The 10,405-nt window shown below is 31.9% G+C and overlaps 2 pseudogenes; both read left to right on the top strand.

Annotated features, from left to right (window-relative positions):
* Nucleotides 6,961-9,456, top strand: LOC104714880 (annotated as a pseudogene).
* LOC109125184 overlaps nt 9,500-10,405 on the top strand; it is a 9,158-nt pseudogene continuing 8,252 nt past the window's right edge.

Consider the following 10,405-nt stretch of genomic DNA (forward strand, 5'->3'; position numbering starts at 1 on the left):
CAAGGGATTTATCTAAGTCCTTAATAGTTTGGAGATTAACTGTTTTCACGTGGTTTGAAAAAGGACTAGAGTTTCTCTCGCGATTGGTCGTCAAATCAAATGAATTCAGTCTTCCTGAAATCCTTAAGGTTAGCTTTCAGTTATCTTGGAACTTAGAAGTTCGATTACTTGTGATAACTATGCATATTCTTTGTAAGTTGAGAATATATGCCTGTCAGAGATCAGTGTTTCTATAAATACCAAGGTGTAATTGTTATTGTTTTCTACAGCCTAATTAGTATCTTATTTTTTATATAATCAGCAACACTAAGTCACTAATTGGTGATGGCTTACCAGGTGCTGCTGCTAATGTTCTTTAGTATGTGAGATTTAAGATTACATACTCTTCTACTCTATCTAGTCAGGAAGCACTACTCCTAGAATTATAATCTATGCTTTCAAATATATTTGTTTCACATGTTATATTAAACATTTTTAAAGGGTTGTTTTTATGTTTTTTCTTAGTGATAGTAACCAACGGCCTCATGATAAGAATCTTTAAGACCTATTTAAGAATAAAGAACAATTATCAGTTTATTGGCAATCGATATCCTTTAGTTAGCAAGTTTCTTCAGAACGAAACAGGAATACATATAGTCTATGATGAGAAAATATACAGTAAACAGTTAACCCACTATATATATATATTTCACTAACCTTCATTGAATTATGCATATTCGAGTTGAAAGAGAATTAATATCTTTCGTCACTTCAAACTAAGTTTCAGAAGCTCAGGAGTACCATTACATCTATGATCAGCAAACTCTTAGTACCCTAGTCTATTTGAACTAGGTAGGGAACTTTACGGGTTAAATTGGTGACAGCTTGTCCTGTGGGAAGATTGTTAAAAGATGGGGACCAGGGTTCGAGTAACGTCTGGCGCACCAATAACCTACTGGTGGATTGGGATATCCACAGTGATGGGTTAGGATCGATGTCCTGCAGGACCAGCTTGGGGTCCGTTGAGACGGCTAGCGGGGGGGCTAGCAGGGTCCACGGACGGTCCGTTGGGGCAGCTAGCGGGGGCTAATGGGTTCCGCAGGACGGGTTGTCATATAAAAATCGTTCCAATTGCATGTGAAACGAATTTACTGCTGTCTCCATAAATATAAGTTTCAGAGTGAAACAAATATTAGCATGTGCCAATTGTTTTTTCTATGAAAAACAAAGAAGTTACATCTGACAACATAATCTAGGCAGGGCTTTATACATCCTAAGCATTGTGTTTTTGGTTTCTCTTCTACAATTTATTGTCTGAATATATAATCTTTTAGGCTTCATGGTGAGAAAGACTAACCCAAAACTAGATTTTGATTAGGAAAAATTATGGAGAAGTAGGAGGATCGAACTTGTAGTGTTTGTCGATCAAAAATGATACATCCCAAGTGCCGCTAAGTCCCTTGGGGATGGTCACAAGGTCTCCTGCACCAAACTCTACAAACTCAGATGACCCTTTTGGACACACCTTCACCTTTCCCTTCACCAAATAGCATGTCTCTCTTTCTTCAAATACCAATGCATATTTTCCGGGCTGACAAGACCATCTATTTGTCAGAAAAAAATCATCATGTTATTAACAATATTATGAGGAATTGAAAAGGGGAAAATCTTTGTGGTTAGTCGTGATAGGAGCAGAGCATGTGCATGTTTGATACTTACTTAGGTCAGATGAGTTCCTGCTTGAAGGGTTGTATTCGATTGCAATATTCATTTTGAAAGAGGGATAAGGTGAGAATTGGACGATGTTTGATGTTAGATAGAATCATAGAACAGAATAAACAGTGAGAAAGAAGGTTAGGAAGAAAGTAGGTATATGAGATGTATTTATATGGTGAAGGACCGAGTAGTTGGTCTGCATGTGTGTGTACAGGATATATAAAAACAAGTACGAATAAAGTGACTTCTTTTTTCCCTTCTATTGAAAGGGATAATAGGAGCGAGGAATCTTTAAAGAAACACTTTTGACTCAGGATGGATACAAACCAAAGTCAATAAATACATTCGAATGACTGACATTGAATAGTAGATTTTGCTGGATTAACAACTTGTATGCTATTATTTGCTTAAGGATGACTATGCTTTTATAAAAGACTCTATGCGAATATTTCTCTTTATATGTTAGTGCATGGATTTGGTAGTGATATCTTATTAGCCGTTCAACAAAACCTTTAACCCAACAAAATGAAAGTCTAAACTTGATTACATTTCGTACGTATATATATCTAAAACATCAAATAACATATCTTCTTTACTTTCTTTACCCTAAACAATATGGACGAAATTAATAAAATATAATATATATAGAATCTTAGTATGGTCTAGATGAATATTTCGACGAAATGCCCGAGAGGGATGGTGTTTCGGTACAATTAATGATCTTAGCTTGCTTACCAAATAGACAATTGAAGTGGCTTGCTCATCATTACACTACTCAACTTCCTGTTTGATATAGTTTATTTTATGTTCTTTGTTGGTTTTAATTAGGCAACTAAGATGCAAATAGAAATGAAAGTGACGTCAATGATCGTTGGCGTGACTTCACTAGCTGACCATGAAGAGGAGCGTAGGGCTTTTATGGAAGCTGGACTTAACCATTGCTTGGCAAAACCCTTATCCAAGGAAACTCTCCTCCCTCTCATTAACCACCTCTTGGATGCTTAATGGTTGACGTCGTTTCATCATGGATCTATGCAGGCTTTCTATCCTAAGAAAATACAATAATGTCTATACATATACGTGTATATATATATATATATATATATATCTGTATGTGTTTCTTTTAAAATTTAGTGGAGAAGTGTTTCAATAGAAAAATCGATGACACAGAAAAAAGAATCGAGAGGAGATCAAATTGGGAAGAACCTGTCGATGATATATAAGAAGAAACTAACGGTGCTGATCGTTGAAGATGATCCATATCGCCAGTGCACATCACATGGGAGTCATTCAAATGGCTGGAGGATTTGCGTACATGGCGAGAAACGCCGAGGATGCGCGGTGAACCTCCACCGTAATGGTGACTCTGTCAACCTTATTATCAATTTGTCATGGATAATGATATGCCTCTCATCGTTGGAGTTCCCGTAAGTATCATCATGATAATCCTAATCAACTAGGTGTATATATTAAAACCCCTCATTAATTAATGATTGTTTTGATCGTTCACTAATCACTAGTACTAGTATAGTATGATACTAAAAACTAGTAGTATAGTATGATACTAGTTCACATAATATGATTATTAATTTGTTTTGTAATTTCACTCTAATTATAATAAACTAAAATATATTTTAATATATAGAACTTATAGAAAAATAGCTGAATACATACTTCATTTTAAGAGAGAACAAAATGTATATTTAAAATTACAATTTGATTAGCTTGAAGTTCCTGACATATATTTATATTTATAGTAATTAAAAAAATTATATTCAAATCAAAAATCAGTTCTTTATTCACAATAAATTTATTTTCATGATTTTTCACATATTTTATTAACTTACATATTCTATCAAATATTTTGTACATATTTATAATCATATCCATATTTTAAGACACTAAATTTTAATTAATTGCAATTATTTATTTGTTATCAAATCTTAGTGGTTGTAATCAAATCTTAGTGGTTAAGTTTTAAAATATCAATATGTCAATTAATAATTTCTTCATTATCAACCTAATACTATCAACATCATCATCATAATACCAACATCATCATACTATCATCATCATCATTCTACCATCATCATATCAACATCATCATCATCATAATACCAACATCATCACACTATCATCATCATCATCATCATCCTACCATCATCATATCAACATCATCATAATATCATCATCATCATACTACCATCATGTAACTATCATCATCATCAACATTGTCATACTATCATCATCATCATCATACTTTCATAATCATATTAACATCACCATCATCATATCAACATATATATATATATATATCATATTCAACAGCATGGTGTCATCATCATCATCTTATAATTTTATATTAAATATTAAGTAAATTATATTGAAATTAATTATAATTAATTTATAATTTTTTTATATGTGTAGTACTAGTATCATATTAGTACTTCATATATATTATTTCTATATTATGAACATTAAGATGTATAGTTTTATTTTCAATTTTACTTGTCATCCATAAGATATGTCGCGTATTTTCTATTTTGCTTTTATTTTTTATTCATATTAAGATAAATAATTCACATAGAATTGTTATGTAACTATTTTTCAATTTCTATTCACTTATTAATATTATTCTAATCATATATCATTTATCAGTATATAACTAATTAACATATATATACATAATATGTTATATTAATTTATTAAAACCAAATTATTGTAAATTGTAAATATATATAAATTAGATTATGGTCTCACTTATACTGGTATAATTGAATCATTTTCCATATGATTTTTATATATGGCTTTATCAATCATCTCGAAAAAGCGTCTTTAGTTTTTGATTAATCATCTCAAATAATATTTATTTCCATAATGAATCTAAATAATATAATAAATAATAGGTAAGTTTTCTTGCATTTGTTTGATAGTGGAAAAACTATCGAAGTAACTAAGAAAGCTATAAAACCTTAATTGAGGGATTTTTTTTAAATAATTTCTATACTAGTTTTGATAGATACTTATTTAAAAGAATATTTTGTAATCTAAACTATTAAATAATCAATTTACGATATAACACCATTGTAGAATGCCCATTTTCTTCCAATGCTTGTAAACTTTCAGTGTATCCTTTATCACTTGCTATTATCATGGTGTTCTAATTAGCTCATCCGCTGCTTGGTTATTTTTTGTTCCTAGTAGCCCTGAAACAAAACAAATTACTTTCCATTACTCATAGGATATTATTCAACTAACAATAAAATATAGTTACTTACTCTTGTATTAATGGACACTAGATTTTAACCTGCGGTACACCGAGAGATTATGTATTTTTGTATATTTTATACAACTTACTAAAAAACATTATGTTGGATCAAATATATGTTTAAATTTTTTTTACAATAATATTGAGATATTTGTAATTTTATTTTCTTTATCTATTTAAAAATTATTATTTTCATTTGAAATTTAATTAATCAAAATTCTTTTATTTTGGAATTTAATCAATCAAAATTAGTTGTTGTGAAAATAAACATCTGTTAATATGTATAATACTTTGTAGTTAGTATAAAATGATTTAAATTTTATTCACCAATTTGAAATTAGTTAGTTTTGTCTATGAGTATGATGGAGCGGGTTAGTTTTGGTTTTTAACTCCTTTCATATTAAATTAAGTTTTAAAATATTTTGTTTGTGTTTTTAGACCAACCCGCAAAAATATATAAGTGTATTAATATTAACCTAATTCCCACCACATACTTATGATTATTTTTAGTCTAGATTTGGACCCGTGAATAAAAAAAGTAGTTATTAAAAAAATAGTTAGTTTTGTATCTGAGTATGATGTAGCGGGTTAGTGTTGGTTTTTAACTCCTTTCATATAAAATTAAGTTTTAAAGTATTTTGTTGGTGTTTTTAAACCAACCCGCAAAAATATATAAGTGTACTAATATTAATCTAATTCCCATCACATTCTTATTTTTATTATATTATCGAATTATGTCCAAAATTACACTAGTTCCAACTTGGGACCGGAGAAATTTATTAATTTACAGAGAGTATTAATTTACTGAGTATTAATTTATAGAGGTTTGATTGTATATAGTATAATAAAATCATACATTATTAGTTTATTTTTATATTTTTTTCTACCCATTTTGACATCAATTGATCTATCCATTTTAACATAGAAAACATTAAAAAAATTTATGTATAATGGAAAACATGTATAATGCCAAACTAATTATGGAAAATCGAAATTAAATAAGGCAAGATACTATAGTTTTTTTTCATTAAAACATTTTAAAACTTGTAATTAAAAAGGAAAATAGAAATTGATGTTGTTCAGATATTTAGGGAAATATATATATTTTCATACTTGATTTTCCTAATTTGATTTTTTTTTTAATTTTTTTTTTGTATTAAATGTTTAAATTACAGTAGCATTGTCTGTAAATAAGTCTGAACTCTAAGCTTTCTTCTGAGAAATGCTGTGAAAATAATAATATAGATAGTTCAGTCGTCAGGATCTCAGAGATACTTTCCTCAATCGAATTTGTATAGCCCACACAAATATTGATTGAGATTACTTTTCCAGTGATGCCCTCATCTCTCATTCCTTAGCAAGACACCTCGTAGAAGTCTACAGTTAGCAGTTAGTGTGGTATTGGAGAATTTTCATGATCCCACCATATATTGGTAGAATCTTTATTTGTATGTTTACCATCCATTCTGCACCACATAATAAATTTTGCTTTAGGAAATAAATTGAAATTATGATATAGATGAAGATTACTAGGAAATAAACTGAAATTATGAACTGCGGACAAAACGGTCCCATAATAAAATAATTTCTGAAATAAATGTCGGTTATTTGTTATTACATATTAAACTATTAGATTATGCAATTGAAAATCCCGGTCTATGTAGACCGAATAATTAAGTTCGGTTATTTATCTACAAGTTGTAACAACTATGTAATCTATTTGAAAATTCAAGTTGAAATGCAATTATGAAAGGGTCACACTATATTAGTGTAATAGAATAAAACGAACATGTAGCCTTAATTAAAGAGATGTATACTTTCCTGATTTCTTTAACAAGTCACTCCCTCATTGCTAAAAGCTTAAAACTCACAACTGAACTTTGAGCTATGGTTTTTTTTAATCCAAATTGGAACTTTCCAATCACTTGGATGATGACTTGATTGGAACTTTATATGCAGCAAATTGGAACTTTCCAAGTAATCGATGTTTTCTCAAGATGAAGCAAAAATGCACCTTTGATTACGTTTCAGACCCTTACCAACTCGGGTATATGAAATAGTATATATTATTTTTTTTGGTTGGCTTTACGATTGTTTGTCATTCCGTCTTCTAAGTTTTTGTATGATTGTTTGGCAGAGACACACTTGATGAGGCGTTTAGGTGGATGAACAAATTAGAGGAGAAACATTTCAAACTTAGACCTGAGTACAGAGTTATTGGCGAGCTGATGAACCGTTTGAAGGTCGCTCAAGGGAAAGAGAAGTTTGTTCTTCAGCAGAAACTCAATAGAGCTATGAGGTTGGTTGAGTGGAAAGAGGCTTTTGACGCAAATTATGGAGTTATCGAACGTGATAATGTTCAATGAGGTGGTGGTGAAGAAAGAGAAGAGCGTCTTGTAGTTGATGGGTCTAAGGATGACAATGATGATGATGAAGACGAGTTTGATGACATGAAAGAAAGGGATGATATTCTGTTGGAGAAGCTGAATGCAATCGACAAGAAACTTGAAGCTGAAGACAGAAATGCTTTGACAGAGAAGAAGAGACAACCTTTATACAGAAAAGTGAGTGCACTCTCTAATTATTCCTATCTCTAAGCTTAATTTTTTTTTTCTGGTGTAGAAACTAATTAACCAAATCATATCATTACAGTAAAATTAGTTGACATACGTTTGTTATGATCTGTTTTACATAAGTTAAAACTGTCCTGAAGCTTTAAATAAGATGCTTGAGGTACATTGAACATATTCGCTTCCTAACACATTTGGGATACAAATAAAGCAGTTTCAACATGTCACATGATTTTCAAGCTCACTAAGCAATAGAGTTAAGAAATATTTAATGAAAATCACTGTAGCTGCAGTGCTGTGCTATCTCTTTAAAGAAGCGCATAGCCAAAACGTTCATGCTTGGTGTTGCTTGAAAAATGCTATTTGTGCTAGTATAATGAGGGATATCTATATTAAACGATGTTTGCATTTCTCCACTCTGCTTCATTAATTGTCTTGAAAGTTCAACCATACATTCTTTTAGATTATAACAAAAATTATGTAGTATTTGGGTTCAATATTCTTTGATGTTGTCAAAGACATGTTAGTATTTAAGAAGGCCAGTCGTCTAATAGCCACATTAGTTATTATTTTGCTTATAAGTTAAGCTTCATGATACATTTTGGTTAGTATGTTGTGAAGTTTTCTTTTCTTGGACCATGATGGATATTGCCATACATCTATTGTCTCAATCTATTACCACAGTTTTCTTTTCTTAACAGGTTATTTCTTATTTTGCAGGGATATGATGTGCATGTGATAGATGTAAAAAAAGTTGCTAAGGTCACAAAGGTAATAGTTGTCTAACATTTCTCTCTTTCGTATCTTTAAATTCAATAGCTTGGCTATGAAAGAAAGACTTGTATTTTAGGGTGGCAGAGTCGAAAGGTATACTGCATTGATGGTTTGCGGGAACTATGAAGGTGTCATTGGGTATGCAAAAGCAAAAGCTGAGACCGGCCAGTCTGCAATGCAGAAGGTAATCTCACATTATTTTTCATCTAGGAATGATGGAAGATACTTGTGGTGTCCTAAAAAGATGGACACTGCAGGTCTTGACACATTGTGCATTTCTGACTTATGGCAGGATGTTGTTTGTAGCAAAGATAGTCAGTTAAGTGATTCAGTGGGAAGCCAATATGATTTGTTTGTACTGCTAAGAGTTTTGGACATGACATGTTGATAAAGCTTGAGTTTTAAGTCAAATGAAATTTAATATATGAGTACTCTAGTTCCACTCAACATTCCGTTTTCATTGGCATGAAAATCTTAAATAACAATATATTAGGTAAGGACGATATTTCATAGCATGCATATTCGTGCGAAGTTTTATCTGTTCTTTTGTGCATAGATGTCTTTAATTCAATTATAGTGATGCCATTCTGCAAATCACTTACCAGTGAAAAGCTTCTGTTCAGTTTTAGATTGGTTGACAAGATTCTTACGCATTGGTGTGCATGAATGTCTTTACTTCCAAATCGATTTTGATTCTTAAACTGGTCAAAGAACATAAAACTTAAAACTTGTGATATTTCAGTCTTTTTCTGTTATAATACCTTAAAATTATTCCTACATCTGGAGATAGTTAGTTCTTATGGTGTCATTTCTAACAATTGCAACACAGGCGTATGAGAAATGCTATCAAAATCTTCATTACGTAGAGCGGCACGAGGAGCACACCATTGCACACGCAATACAGACTTCTTACTAGAAAACCAAGGTATTTATTTCATCTCCCTTCTGACAGTAGGATTAATTGATGCCATTTATCTGTATAGATATGTTCTTAATAAACTTAAGTCTGCAACAGCAACGGGAATGAAAGCTGGGAGAGTTGTCAAAACAATCTTGCTCCTAGCGGGGTTCAAAAACATCAAATCAAAGGTGCATTTTTGCTTCATCTTGAGAACATCGATTACTTGGAAAGTTCCAATTTGGAAATGAAAGAAAGTTTCAACGTAACGTAACATATAAATTTTAATCCAATCACTTGGAAGATGCAAATAAAGTTTTCTTGAAGGGTGCTAGAGGGTGGGATGAGAGCAACAGATCAGCTTTATGATCTGATGATTGAAGAAGCTGGAGATCATTCTAATGCCTTAGACATCTCTTACATAATGGATACAGCTGGTAGAATGGCGACAACATTTCATTTCAACTGTCTTCTTAGTGTGCAGGTTTTTCATTGTATACACACGCTTCTTCTTTGTCTGATGATGAAGATGGTTTAATGCCTTTTTGTTGTTATCAAATAGGTTTTTCTTTGCTTCCATTGTGTAGGCTACATGTGGGATTCCCGAGGTTGCTTATGCGACATTTGAAAATATGGAGTATGGCCAAGGTTTGTATTTTTTTTTCACAGCTTCAAATGTTTGGTCTAGTTGTTGCGTAATGGCTTCTTACATAGCTTGATTTGATAGATTTTATGAAGCCCGACACTGAGACATATGACTGGGTGATCCAAACCTATACAAGAGCTGAGTCATATGATAGGTAATTCATATGAGGTTTAGTTGCACACATTCATCTTAAAAGTGGACAAAGTTGTTTTAGGTAGCCTGTTGCATGAATCACAGGTTTCAGGATGTTGCTGAATTACTTGGAATGATGGTTGAGGACCACAAACGTGAAGACTTATGCGTAAGAGAAATTTCATACTGTCTTGAACTCATTTATACCCAGTTTGCATTTCAACCCGTTCTATTGTAAAAAAAAAACCCTAATATGTATGATCTGTATAATGATCCATTTCAGGCTCTTAGTTGAGTGCTTTACAAAATATTGTGTTGTGAAGGAAGCTGATGTGATCACGGGATCGGTCCTTCGGCCAAGAACACTCACAGCCCTCGGACGCCACCCGGCCACCACTCGGACGCCTCTCAAACTCTCAGAC

This window comes from Camelina sativa, chromosome 9 (assembly GCF_000633955.1).
Source record: "Camelina sativa cultivar DH55 chromosome 9, Cs, whole genome shotgun sequence".
NCBI classification, from domain to species: Eukaryota; Viridiplantae; Streptophyta; class Magnoliopsida; order Brassicales; family Brassicaceae; genus Camelina; species Camelina sativa.